The sequence below is a fragment of the Lissotriton vulgaris genome, chromosome 5 (genome assembly GCF_964263255.1).
Source record: "Lissotriton vulgaris chromosome 5, aLisVul1.2, whole genome shotgun sequence".
Taxonomy (NCBI): domain Eukaryota; kingdom Metazoa; phylum Chordata; class Amphibia; order Caudata; family Salamandridae; genus Lissotriton; species Lissotriton vulgaris.
Window position 1 is genome coordinate 614,264,506 of NC_141693.1, and position 13,593 is coordinate 614,278,098.

Below are 13,593 nucleotides of genomic sequence, written 5' to 3' on the forward strand. Positions count from 1 at the left end.
TAAGGTCATCATTTACTATTCAAAGCTAATACAATTCAATATTTAATGATAAATGTGTTTTAGAATGCACTATTGTTTCCTAAATTGTCTTGGGGGGGGGGGGAGCCTCCCAAAGGCCCCTTTGTAGTGGTTCGACTCACTGATTGCACTTGGTGTGCACCCTGTGGGGACTTGTCTGAAAACATTTGCCAGGGCTGCTTTGGGTTTCCAGTCTGGTCCTGGCAGGAGCCTCGTACTGTGAAATAAAACCAACCATTTAAAAGTTAGTCATGGAGATGCAGCACCAACCTTCCAAATTAAGTTTTTAGTTTTTTGCAGATTCTTTCAATATAAAATACTAAAATCCTTAGTAATTCGCCTATTTGTTTTGTGTGCACACCTGTGGTTATTTTTTTCGAATTACTGTTTTAATGTTTGAAATTTAAATCATACAGATTGCTTGGGGGTCCCCGGCTTCCAGTCCTGACCCAATGGGGGTCCTCAGGAGTCAAAACTTTGGGAACCACTGCTCTAAAGAATTGGAAGTCAATCTAGAAAAGAGAAGTTACCCAGTAAGAACCATCAGAAGATGTCGAAAACGAGCTCGTAACCAACCGACAAGAGAGCCTACTAGAAACAATACCACGAGAAACAGCAGTGGATTTGCTGACCTGTGACACAACTTACAATACATCATCAAACATGATAAAGAAGATTGTGAACAGAAACTGGCGAATTCTCACATCCAACAACCTTCAATGGCCTAAACCTAGATTTGCCAACAGAAGAACTCAAAACATTAAGGATCACCTGGTACACATGAGACCAACACCAGTGATAAATAAAGAAAGCCTTACAGCAGCATGGAACTTGAGCCCCATAGAGGGCCATTGTACATGCGGATCATGTGCAGTATGTAAGCTGACGAAAATCACTAAGAAACTACAGTTACTACCAAACCTCACCTGGATATTGCGCCAATACACAAATTGTAACACCACTCATGTAATTTACATGATCACATACCCGTGCCAACGCAGGTATATAGGAATGATGTGTCGCAAAGTAAATCTAGCATTGATGAGCACAAGAGTAACATCAATTGCAAAAGACCCACCACTAAGATGAGCATGTACTACATTGAGAAGGACCACTCTGCTGAGGATCTCAAATGGGTGGTACTGGAGACACTATGTGTAAAAACCAATAACGCTGAAAGTGTCCTTTTTGAAAAAAAGCAATGTTGGATCCTTCGTTTGAAAACGGACAGCGAAGGATTGAACGATAATATTCCCTTGCATACACTGTAGTAAAGAGTCCAACATTGGTACACCCTACTCCTTGCACCCTGATGGCATGACACAAAAAATCAGAGAGTTACTAAACACCCAGCTGAAAAAGAACAAAAGACGAAATAACATTCGTCACCCCGAAGGATCCACACTCTCTCTGACTAGAATGAGTGCCAGTGATCTATAAACACATTCAAATGATAGGAATACCATTAAGATTAATGAAGCTCTTGAAAGAATCTGAAAATCAATGCTTAACAGGTCACGAAAAGTTTCACAACATTAAATGTAGAACTTAACCAGTAATCTACTAAGCGTGGAAAAACGCTGCGAATTGTACATTTTCATCTTGATTTGAACAGTAACCCTAATAAGGAGGACCTTTGACCAAGATATTCATTTATCTTGAGACCAATGAATACGTTATGACCATCATTGGGAACTAGGGAGTTCATCAGATGGGGGACCCAGGGGGAGCTGAGCGTGGGCCGGTCTCCCTCTGGGTTGTTCGCGCAATGGAACGGGCCACCCAGGTGCGGGGATAGGGTTAATTGGGAGGCAGCGGGCGTGCAGACCAAAGGTGATTTATAGGGGTCTTGCCGGTGGGAAAATCTCTGTGCCTGAGGGAGGAGGGAGGCGGGAGGCAGGGGGTTTCAGTTTTGTCCGTTTTAGCTTTATTTAATTTTGTTATGCGTCACTCACCGTCTTGCTTGGCTGCGGTAATGGAGGGAACGAGGAGGTGCGGGAGGCCATGGGGTGCTCTATGCGACTGGGGAGGGACAACCTTTGGCAGCTGGGAGTCATGGGCGAGGCATAGGTGGGGCTTCCGCGCTGCAGAGAAAGGCAGCGTGTGGTGTGTCAAGAGCGGCGGCTGCCTGTCTATCACAACAGCCCGCAGGAGAAGAGGCATGCGATGCAGCTGTGTCGGAGGTCTTTGAGCAGCGGGAGGCAGCTGATCGGGTTGAGCCTCCTGTCCCCCTCGAGGCGGCCCCGTTTCTATACAGATATGTGCCGCTGCCCAGCTTGCTGTTGTCGGGTAGCGTGCTGAGGTGGGCGGGAGGAGGGGGAGGTCCTTGGGTCAGACCGGGAAGCTGCTTGGAGGTGTCCTGGGACTGAATATCTTCGGAAAAAAGTAGCAAAAGTTTTATTTTATTTATTTATTCATTCTGGCATTTTTTATAAAGCGCAGAGTTTACCCAAGGGTGTCAGAGCGCTTACCAATGGGAACAGTAATGATACATGAGGGGAAAATTACAAGTGAACAACTTACAAAGGCACACGTTAAGTTACAATAGAGACAACAGTGGTTGCGCTGGAGGTAGCCAAGAGATTGCCTTTGTGGCAGCTATTGCGCATTGTGTTGGCTCGGGAACGCACAGTGTTGTCATATTTGTGCCCCCCAGCTGTACACATGGAGCCCCCGCCCTCTGTGAGGTCATCAAGTATGCTGCCCCAATAGAATTGATACAGAAAAGGGGGTGGTGATGAACAGAGTGTCTGAACTAAGCAGACCACTCTTACCCAGTCAAGAGATCAGGGCTTAATCCATCACCGTTTTTTAGCTCACTGCATCACCCCAGTTCAGAACCTGGCTATATGCAAATTAGCCTGACCACGTGCCTCATGGGAACAGGGCAGACCAAACTACCAAGCCAATTCTTCACTGGTAAGGAGACAAGCTTCCGGGGACCGGTTTCTGGCATTTCAGCCATCGTCGGCCCGGCTTGCTTGAATCCTGGTGTTGCAGTGAGCAAGGGACTCATGTCTGAGTATACCCTGCCACACCTGTAGTGGCCAAAAATTGATACAGAAAAGGGGGTGGTGATGAACAGAGTGTCTGAATTAAGCAGACCACTCTTACCCAGTCAAGAGATCAGGGCTTAATCCATCACCGTTTTTTAGCTCACGGCATCACCCCAGTTCAGAACCTGGCTATATGCAAATTAGCCTGACCCCGTGCCTCATGGGAACAGGGCAGGCCAAACTACCAAGCCAATTCTTCACTGGTAAGGAGACAAGCTTCCGGGGATCGGTTTCTGGCATTTCAGCCGTCGTCGGCCCGGCTTGCTTGAATCCTGGTGTTGCAGTGAGCAAGGGACTCATGTCTGAGTATACCCTGCCACACCTATAGTGGCCAAAAATTGATACAGAAAAGGGGGTGGTGATGAACAGAGTGTCTGAATTAAGCAGACCACTCTTACCCAGTCAAGAGATCAGGGCTTAATCCATCACCAAGAGAGTGGCAGTTTGGCCCATAATAGTGTTTCCTTTAGGACGGGCGCCAATTGTGGGGAGGTAGTGATGCGGGCGGGTTGGCAGCGCGGCGAGGAGGTTTGGCAGCTGCCTACCTGGAGAGAGCAGGTGCATGGCGCAGGGTCCATAGTTCCTTGCGAGCTGGGCCCAACTCAGGAAGCCCGGCAGTTAGCCTGCCCAGCCCTGGGGGGTGGGGCACAAAGGGGTTTGAGTTGAAGTTGGCCATTTCAGAATGTGGTTGTTATGTCGTTAGGCTCTCAGGTATCCGAAAAGACCTAGAGCGGTATTTGGCGTCATGAAGGTGTGGATGTTTTAAGTTCTTACATTGGGATTTTCAGGCCGAAGGAGGCTCAAGGGAGGATGAATGGGTTTTGGCCAGAAGAACTAGGGTACACATAACTATTGCAAACTGAACATCTGCCTTTCTTCTTTACGCTGGCATTTATTGTGAGAAACATCAGGATAGAGCAGTAGTGATGTTTCAGTACGTGGTTATCATACGGACAGCTCAGAGTTATTTTTGGGGGTTATGCTTGGTTGTCATGTGACGAGGAGTTAGGGCTCAGATGAACGTTTTTACCAGATTATTTTGGGGTTTCAAAGACGGGTTTGAGATGGGTTTACAGGGTCCCCGCCAGAGCAGGTGGTCTGGCAAATTGAAGTCAGCTAAGGAGTTTCTACAGGTTGTTCGGCTGAAGTTACTGTCAGAGGTAGAAGCAGGCAGAGTTGATGGTCCTTTTGTGAATTGTTCCGTGCACAAGTTTGTTGTTTCCTCTCTGGGGGTGGTGCCTAAAAGACAGCTGGGGAGTTACCGCTTGATACACCACCTGTCTTGGCCCGAGGGCTCCTCTATTAATGACTTTATAATACAAGAGGATTCAAGTTTGACTTGCGCCTCTGTGGACGGTGCATTTAGGTTGGTCAGGTCGGTGGGGTGAGCTGTGTTATTGGCTAAAAGTGATGCACAGTCTGCATTCCGGCTTTTACCCATTCATCCTTCTGATTTTGGTCTGCTAGGTAAGCACCTTTAAGGAGCATTCTATGTTGATAAAGTTCTTCCACTGGGGTTTCGGTATCATGTGCGCTATTTGAAACCTTCAGCACTTGGTATATTGGTGTTTTTACCTACATTTGTGGACATAAGCTCCTTTGTCTCTATTATGATGACTTTTGGTTCTTTAGGGTTCAGGACTCAGGGCAGTGCCAAAAAAAAAGGGCTTTACGGAATTCTCAGACTATGGCTCGGGAGCTTGGTGTGCTGTTTGCACTTGACAAAACGGAAGGTTCGAGTACACAACTGACTTTTTTGGTGATCAAAATTGCCCCTGCGGTATTGGTCGCACGATTGCCAGCAAAGAAGGTGAAGGAGATTACTGAATTTTTGTATTTGGTGGTCAAGGAACGTCAACTAGCACTCAAGAAGGTGCAAAAGATTGTTGGGCTACCTAAACTTCGCTGGTAGGATGGTCAGGGCTGGGAGAACCTTTTGTAGGTGGTCGGGAATGTCCATGTCAGGTGAAATTCCACAGGCTGGCTCCTGGGGCAGAATCCGACAAGACTCTGATCTCACAGTGTGTCCGGGCCGGGGGGAGTGAGAATTGTCGATTTGGTAGAGAATTCAGTTGCAGCCTCTACAAGTAAAACTATCAGCAAGCCTGGAACGAGTATTTAGTTATGGTAGCACGTTCAACAGAAATGGGAGGATGGTGGATGATGACCAGTTTTATTAGGTTTTGGTTACCCTGATGGATAAAGGTTTTTCCCTCGTTACTATTTCTGGCGAATTAGCTGGGTTTTCATTTCATGGGCAGTTTAGGTGGGGGACGGACTCGGTTGGGGGGCATATTAGTGAAAAGGCTTCTTAGAGGTTTAAGCAGAGAACAGACTGGTAGCAAACTGTTACGGCAGCCAGTGAAATTTGAGTTGCTGCAGGGGATGCTGTTGCAGATGCCTTCTTGTTGTTTTAATGAGCTTAAGTGTGGCAAGTTTCGGTTATGTTTTATGGTTGTTTTTTGGGGGGGCATTTAGAGCATCTGAGTTTCTAGGCTCACACAATACAGCGGGCATACGCAGTGATGAAGTTTTTGCAGACAATCAAAAGGCTGAGAATTTGGTTGAGGGCTTCTCAGTCGGTCCAAGTGGGCAGGGGAAGAATGTTTTTTTTTCTTGAATAGGAGTGAGGTGGGGTTCGTGCTGTCCCATGGGGAATGGAAAGTTTTTCCAGGTTCTATTTTTTTCACACCAGGACGCCTATTTTGTCATGCACAGGGGCGACTGATATCCATTGCTCCGTTGTTGGCAGTGTTGAGGAGGGTGCTCATTAGTTTAGGTGAGAATACGCTACGTTTTGGTACACACTCCTTCCGGATTGGGGCAGCAACGGCGGCTGCGAGATTAGGGTGGTCATGGTCAGACATTCATTGGTTTGGGTGATGGGCGTTCAATTGTTGCGAAAAATATGTTAGGACATCATTTTTAGTGAACCGTTTGTTCTCTCGTTAATGTTTGTTTTTCTACCTAGGTCAGATTCAGAGGCTTGTAAGTTTGCAAAAGACAATGTGGATTGTAGGACACTCCTTCGAAAAGGGGGCTGCTGTTTACGATGAGCAACGGATTTGTGGGAGATTGCTGAGGTGGTATGGCAGGGTAAAAGGGGAATGCTTTGTTTTTTTGTTTGTTTTTTCTTGTTGTGTCTGATGTGTTATATGGGGGGCCCTTCCGGATTAGCTTGTCATTCACCTCGGTGTAAAGGATCTAGTCGACATAACTGGACTGAATCTAATAGAGTTAATGAACTTGGATCTGACAGTCATCAGGTCTAACTGGGAGGGCACCAAGGTGATTTGGACAGCATTCATACTGCGGCAACTTTAGAGAGGAGCAATAAACCACAAAGCTCTGGAGTAGGCGGGTAGAAAGCTTAGAGTCATGAGACACTTTTGTGGGGGCATTGGAGTTAAGGTTCTAGCTCACTCTAACATACTAAGCACTGGGGGTGTCTTTTAGTGCGGATGGGGTACATTGGTCACAGATGGGGCAAGCTTTATGACTGAATTGAGGGACTGGATCGCACATATGGAAGGGAAATATATGGTGCTCTATCAGAATGTCCTGACTTTTTTCTCATGGGTGGGGCAGCAAAACTCCTCGGTTTTCCTGGATGGAGGATTTTATCTGGGGGGTGGTCAGTCTTGAGCGGGATTGTCCATCCTCAAAGGGGGGAGGTGGGGTACACAGTCACGTGGTAAGGAAAGGAAAATGTTAGGGGATCTATCAACAGGAGTCAGTTCTGCTGGGTTTGCTTGAGTCAACGTTGTGGGGGTTATGTTTTTGTAGATATGCTAAGTTAAAGTTGGGGATTTGCTTTATCAGATAATTGGCAAGGTGTTTTTTAGAAGATATACTTTGCACCTGTCTTAATAAAGTGGCAGTTTTTGCTAAATAAAGAAGTGTAGAGCGTGAGTTATTGCGCGAGGGGGGACCCAGGGGGAGCTGTGCGGAGCCGGTCTCCCCCTGGGCTGTTCGCGCAATGGAGCGGTCCACCCAGGTACGGGGATAGGGTTAATTGGGAGGCAGCCGGCGCGCTGGGCCAAAGGTGATTTATAGGAGTCTTGCCGGCGGGAAAATCACTGTGCCCGAGGGAGGCGGGAGGTTGAGGGTTTCAGTTTTGTCCCACCCACCCATCCCCCTTTTTTAATATGTTACACTTTTTCAGGTGTTACTTTGTGGTCAGCCTTGGTTACTGCCAGAGGCGTCCTAATTTTCTGCCACGGTAAGGCAGGTTTAGTTTAGCTTTTAGAACTGGTAGGTGGATTTTTTCTGGAGGTGGGCAGTCTTGAGCGGGATTGTCTATCCTCAAAGGGGGGAGGTGGGGCACACAGTCATGTGGTAAGGAAGGAAAAATGAAGGGGATCTATCAACCGGAGTCAGTTAGGCTGGGTTTGCTTGGGTCAACTTTCTGGGGGTTATGTTTTTCTAGATATGCTAAGTTAAAGTTGGGGATTTCCTTTATCAGATAATTTGCAAGATGTTTTTGAGCAGATATACTTTGCACCTGTCTTAATAAAGTGGCTTTTTTTGCTAAATAAAGAAGTGTGGAGCGTGAGTTATTGCGCGAATGGACAGATAACTAATTACTACAGATATTAAGGCAGCCATGAAGATGAAAGAATGAAATTCAAAACTAACATCTCCTAAAAAGAATGGATACATATAAATGCCAGGAGAATTAAATACAATTAAGAAAGTATGGCATAACAGCTCTTTCCTACAGCCCTTATTTAACTGTGCCAACCACCCGTGGTTGGCAAAAGTAACAAACTGGCAGAGGAGTCCTTCTACGATTTTAATAACCTCTTCTATGTAAATTGGCTCTATACGCGGCCACGCGTCTACCGGGACGCTACGCAGAGACAGAACAAGTGAATGACTTGTAGGAATCGGTAAGCAGCCGCCCAAGCTCATGAGGTAGTTGGAATTCCGGTAAGACGTTTAGAATTATAACTTTCTACCTTTCCAGACCTAGGATTCCATACCACTCGGCGGCATCCTGAAGAATGTTTAAAAACTTCAATATGAAAGTAAACATTTATTTGAGAATATTACTACTTTAAATTACACCGCTTTGTTCCTTTTTAAATATCACCTCCTTTTCAATATCACCGCCTGCAAAAAGTGATTTTTAGTAATAGCGTTCCATCTGTCCAAGCAGTATTAGTTTGGCACAATTAATAACACTGCCTGCACTGAATGTCTTAAGAATACGAGCTTTACACACCCTCCATGCGCTCGTACTCTGTTGGGTTAAGACTGCCTGCAATGAATGTCCTAAGAATACGAGCATTGCAAACCCTCCATGTGCTCGTACTCTGTTTGGTTAAGACGCGCTAATTGCTGCATTTTGATTATACTGGTTCAAAAGGTTCAAAATGAGCTTTATTCGATGTTCAGAGAAATATCATATAAGCATACATTATAATACAGAATTTGTAAAACATAGTAATTAAAAAAGACAAGAAAGATTTCAATTAAAAAAGTCATCCAGTGCTCGGTAACATATTAAAAACATTGGTGCAAGGACTGTTAAAAAGAGCCATAAACAGCAAACGACGGTTAAAAACAGAGAAGGTTGTTTTCTCTGGTATCAGTCTAAAGTATTCCTAAATTTTATCAATAATTTTAAAAACTGCTCCATTTTTGTTATCACCTCCCTATCTTCGAGTTCCTGTAAACGCTCGAAGGCAAGTTTACACGACCTGAGATTCCATCTCTTAAGTATGGGAAATAATAAAGCTTTTCTCAATAACCCATAATATTTACAAAAAAGAATGGTGTGGATGTTAGTTTGTTGAGATATATTATCACAGGGGCAGGAGCAGAGAGTCCGAGACCAATCGTTACATGTTGGAAATGTTACATATCGGAAGAAAGAACCCAGTCTGAATCTGGTGAGCAGCATCCTTGAATAGCACGAAAAATCTGTTGAGAGGTATAGTTGAAGACCCTTGTGTGGTGTCACCCTTTGATATGCCAGAATAGTGTCACAGTGCTTTTGTTTATTCCATCTGGCTGTTTCCAGGTGGACCATAAGAGTCTTTCTTAAACATTTTCGTGTAATATTTTCTAATGTCAAAGGATCTGTGAACCATTCTGGGTGCCCAATTTCAAAAAAGAACTTTTTCACATAGACCAGCCAGTTTGATAGAGAGTGTTTAGCCCCTTCCAGATTTAAAATGTCTTGTATCACCTCTCTATTAAAATCAGTCTCGGGAGTGGTCCAAATTTTGTGCCAAAGAAGGGAAGGTTCAGATTTTATAATATCTGATATATACGGTAAGTCCAATTCAATGTGCATCTGGTATACCGATGTTGCTTTTGAGGCGGCCAGGAGATACCTTATAAATTTATTTTCCACCATTTGTATCGGCGAGATGTTTTTGTCTATTCCCCAAAGGCCTGCCCCATACGTAGCAGTACTGACACATTTTGCTTTATATACTGTTAGTAATTGTTTCACTGGTCTTCCCCCTATTTTTCCTGCGAAGTCACGGAGCCCGCCAATGGCACTCAAAAAAGCAAATTTCCTTTTCTCTATTGCCGCTTTCCAGGATAATTTTCTGTGTAGACAGATACCCAAGTAAGTGAATGCCTCCACTGTTTCCAGTCTTTGACCCTCGATGAAAATGGGGCATGGGGTTTTTTTGTGGCCTTTATTACTTAGCATGGAATAAGATTTTCCTATGTTCACTTTAAGGCCCCTCTCCGTCATAAAATCCGTGAACGCTGAAACTGCCTTTTGTAGACCCAATCTAGTCTGAGAGAGAATTGCAGCATCGTCTGCATATAGCAGGATTGGAATCGGTTGTCCTCCTATTTTGGGGAAATCACACTCGATGTTTTTGAGATGCTCGCCAATCGCATTTATGTAAAGGGAGAAGAGAAGGGGTGCCAAAATGCACCCCTGTCTAACCCCTCTATTGATATCAAAACGTGGCGAACACTCTCCCCTCAGTCCGAATCTAACTCTGGCTCCGGCTTCTCTGTACAGAGCCTTGATGAATAGAAGGATTGATGGATCTATCCCGAGTTGATTTAATGTGTCCCATAGTTGGTCATGCTGGACACAGTCGAAAGCTGAGGTAAGGTCTATGTACGTTATGTACAGACTGCGTTTTTTGATATAGATGTATTTGGACTTGATTAGATGTAAATTGAGGACCTGTTCAATTGTGCCTCTACCTGTCCGGAAGCCATATTGTAGTTTCGAGAGTATGTTTTTACCCTCCAGCCAGGTGGTTAGTCTTTTCAGGAGTATTCGTCCGACAATTTTCATCAAGGTATCGAGGAGGGATATAGGCCGGTAGCACGATGGCAAATGTCTATCTCCTTTTTTGAAAATTGGTATTACTATTGCCTCTCCCCATGTTGGAAGGAGATCGACGGTGTTTATCGAGTTTAGGACAGAGGTCAATAGAGGTACCCAAAGCTCCATGTCTGCCTTATAGACGTCTGCAGGAATTGCATCCGGTCCAGGTGCCTTCCCTGCTGGACTTTCTTTGATGGCCAGTTCTACCTCCTCAAGTGAAAAAGGAATTTTGCAGGGACTCTCTCGAGGTGGATTTAAGGTTGGTAAGGGGAAGCCTTCTAATTCCGACTTATTCGGACATGTAGGATTCGAATATAACTTCTGGAAGTATTCGACCCACGTCTCCCCATTTATTGCCATATCCAAGTTCCTTTCAGGCATTTTCACCCATGGTAAGGGGGTATTGATGAGTCTCCAAAAAGCTGACATATCCCCCATTTCCGATGTTGTGACCAGGTTATGCCATGCTTAAGTGCCCTTTTTCTGTCTTTTATGGCTAGGCGATATTGAGTTCTTGCCTGGCGTATTTCTGTTTGGGGTTTAGGTATGACATGCAGCAAGTTCTTTAAGTATTTCAGAGCCTTCGAACATTTTGTATCGAACCATCCTTTTTGTACAATGGAACCTGGTTTGAACTGTCTCGTCAAAAGTTCTTTCAAGGTGGCCTGAATTTTAATGAAGGCTTTACAGATATCATTGGGGTTGTTTTCGTTAGAAAGACAGGTATGGATCTCCTCACTCCTCTTGTCGACTAGGTTTTTGAGAAGGTTGTTTGGATTGATTTTGTTCCATTTAACACAGTATCCGTTTTTAGCTCCCATTTTAATAGGTTGTTCATAGGTAACCTTGTGTGAATTTTGATTCTTGATACCCACCGGTAGCTCGATGGTCATAGACAAAGGATAATGATCACTATGTGGAAGGTCGAGGGTGTTCCAGTCTCGTATTAGCGGCGCATGAGTTTTTGAGAATAGTATAAAATCAATGGTGGTATTCGTGCCTCTGCCATAAAAAGGTTGGTTTATGTGGGCATGGGGTATGAAGAAGCTCATTTACAAAACGTAAGTTAAATGAGGTCACAAAGTTGTTAAAAAGATCCCCTGATTTTGTGTGCAGGAAATGGTTAAAAGTAGCTTTACCAGAGTCTGAGTCATATGTCACAAACCTGTCACAATCATCTCTTACAGTGTTTGGGCAAATATGGCAATTTAAATCGCCAAGAAAGACTATTGCGCACTCTCCACCAGATGAATCTTTAATATTTTGCAGTGCTTGTTGGAGATTTTCCATGACAACCCCCAAATGTTCTACCGTGAGGTTGTTGTAAAAATTGACAATTAGTAATAGCAGTGACGGGGCGATATCCATAGCGATTACCTGGAAAGAGTCTCTCAGTATTGTTTTCCTAATCCTATGACCAACTGCTACACTGATATAAGAACATAATCCCCCTTTATGTCTACCCTGTTTACTCATGGCAGCCGGAGAGTGGAATGTCTGAAAACCTTGGAGGTGGATAGGTAAAATCGCCCAGGTTTCCTGGAAACACAAGATGGAGTACTGGGTAACAACCTTTAGCCAGTCCGGTAGTATGATTTTTGAGGAAAGACCTGCCAAATTCCATGAGAGGAAATGCAGATTGAACATGTTATTTCGGTGTGCCTTATAGATGGGAATTGAGTTGTCAGTTACATTTAAGGCAGGACAAGATAATCTTTTGGCGTTGCCCCTTTCAGAAATTTTTGCTCTATTGCTTGTCCCGTTTTCTGGGGAATTTTTATTAGTCCCATTTAGTGGATCGTCCTGCATGGCATGGGTATGATCAATTATGCGAACACAACTCCCAGTATCATGGTTTACTTCCTTATCTTGAAGGAGTCATTCCACGTCTTCCAGCCCGTAGAGTGACTCAAAGTAGTTATGGCAAGGTAAGTTCCAGGTCGGATTAAAGATTGGTGGTGGTTGGGTAAACCCCTCTGGGTAATGCCGTGGTGTCGGCAGTTGCATGTAATCAATAGAAGGAAAAAAAGGTTGATCTCTTGTTCCATGCCTTCGGTTGTAATTTCTGTAATGCGCAGATGTGGGTTTATTGTAGTAAGCTTTAGATTGGTGTGATTTAGGATGCATTAACGCCTCAGGGTAAAAGTAAGCTAGGGGTTTTGGCAAATTGGACCCCTGTTAAAACCAGAGAACCAGTCTGTGATGTGCGTGATGACCCTTGGATCTTTGAAGGTAACAATAACTACATCCCCTTCTATGTCTTTGGGGCGGATTCCGATCCAGTAAGTTCTTTTTACCATTATTATGTCTCTGTTTATGTGAGGAGGTAGGGGCCTGTTTTCTCTAAGCCAAAAAATCACCTTGTTTTTTAGGCTATGATGGTTTTCAAAACCTCCTGTAGGAGGTAATGGTGCAACTCCCGTTAGAATGATAACGTTCTGGGCTGCAGCAGGGGGTAAGTCGACATGTCTTTTGGGTACACGTTTTTCCTGGTGGACGGCAGGCATCATTTTTTCAGGGGTAGGTTGTGCCTTGCCCATTTTTGCAGAGGCTATGAGGGAGTTAACTTGTGATGAATGGGTATCAGAGGACACTTTTGGAGAGGGAACTGGGTTATGAATAGTTACTGTCTTCTTTATTGGGACTGGTGGGTGGGTTTTTTGCTGAATTGGAGCAGTGAGTTGCTTATTAGATTTCTGGGCTTTGGTCATTTTTTCTATTTTCGAATTTGTTCCCCCAGCAACCGATGTAGTGGGCTTTACATTGGGGATTGTAAGTTTTGGTTCGTGAATAGTTTTGTCTCCAATTGTTGAGTTTGGGACGGGGTCTAGAGCCCCCTTAGCTAGTTGGTTTTGGGTCAGAGTTTCTGAGAGGGTGTCAAGTTGGGTGGCTATTCTTTTCACTCTCTCGTGTATTGGTATTAGCAATGCCTTAACAAGATGTTCCATGGCGTCCACAAAGTCTTTAATTGTAGGAGGGACGCATGAAGTAAAGGTTTCCCGTGGTATTCTGGGTGATCCTTCTACAATTTGTAGTAGTTCTTTGGTTAGTATTTCCTTAACCGATGTTTGGGTTTTAGGAATGCTTTTCATAGGGGCTCTTTTACGTCGTTTTTTTGGTGGGGATCGAATAATGACCTGTTTCTTTTTGGCTTGGTTTTTAGAAAGTGAAACTTTATCTGTCTTTAATATGACTGGTAAAGGT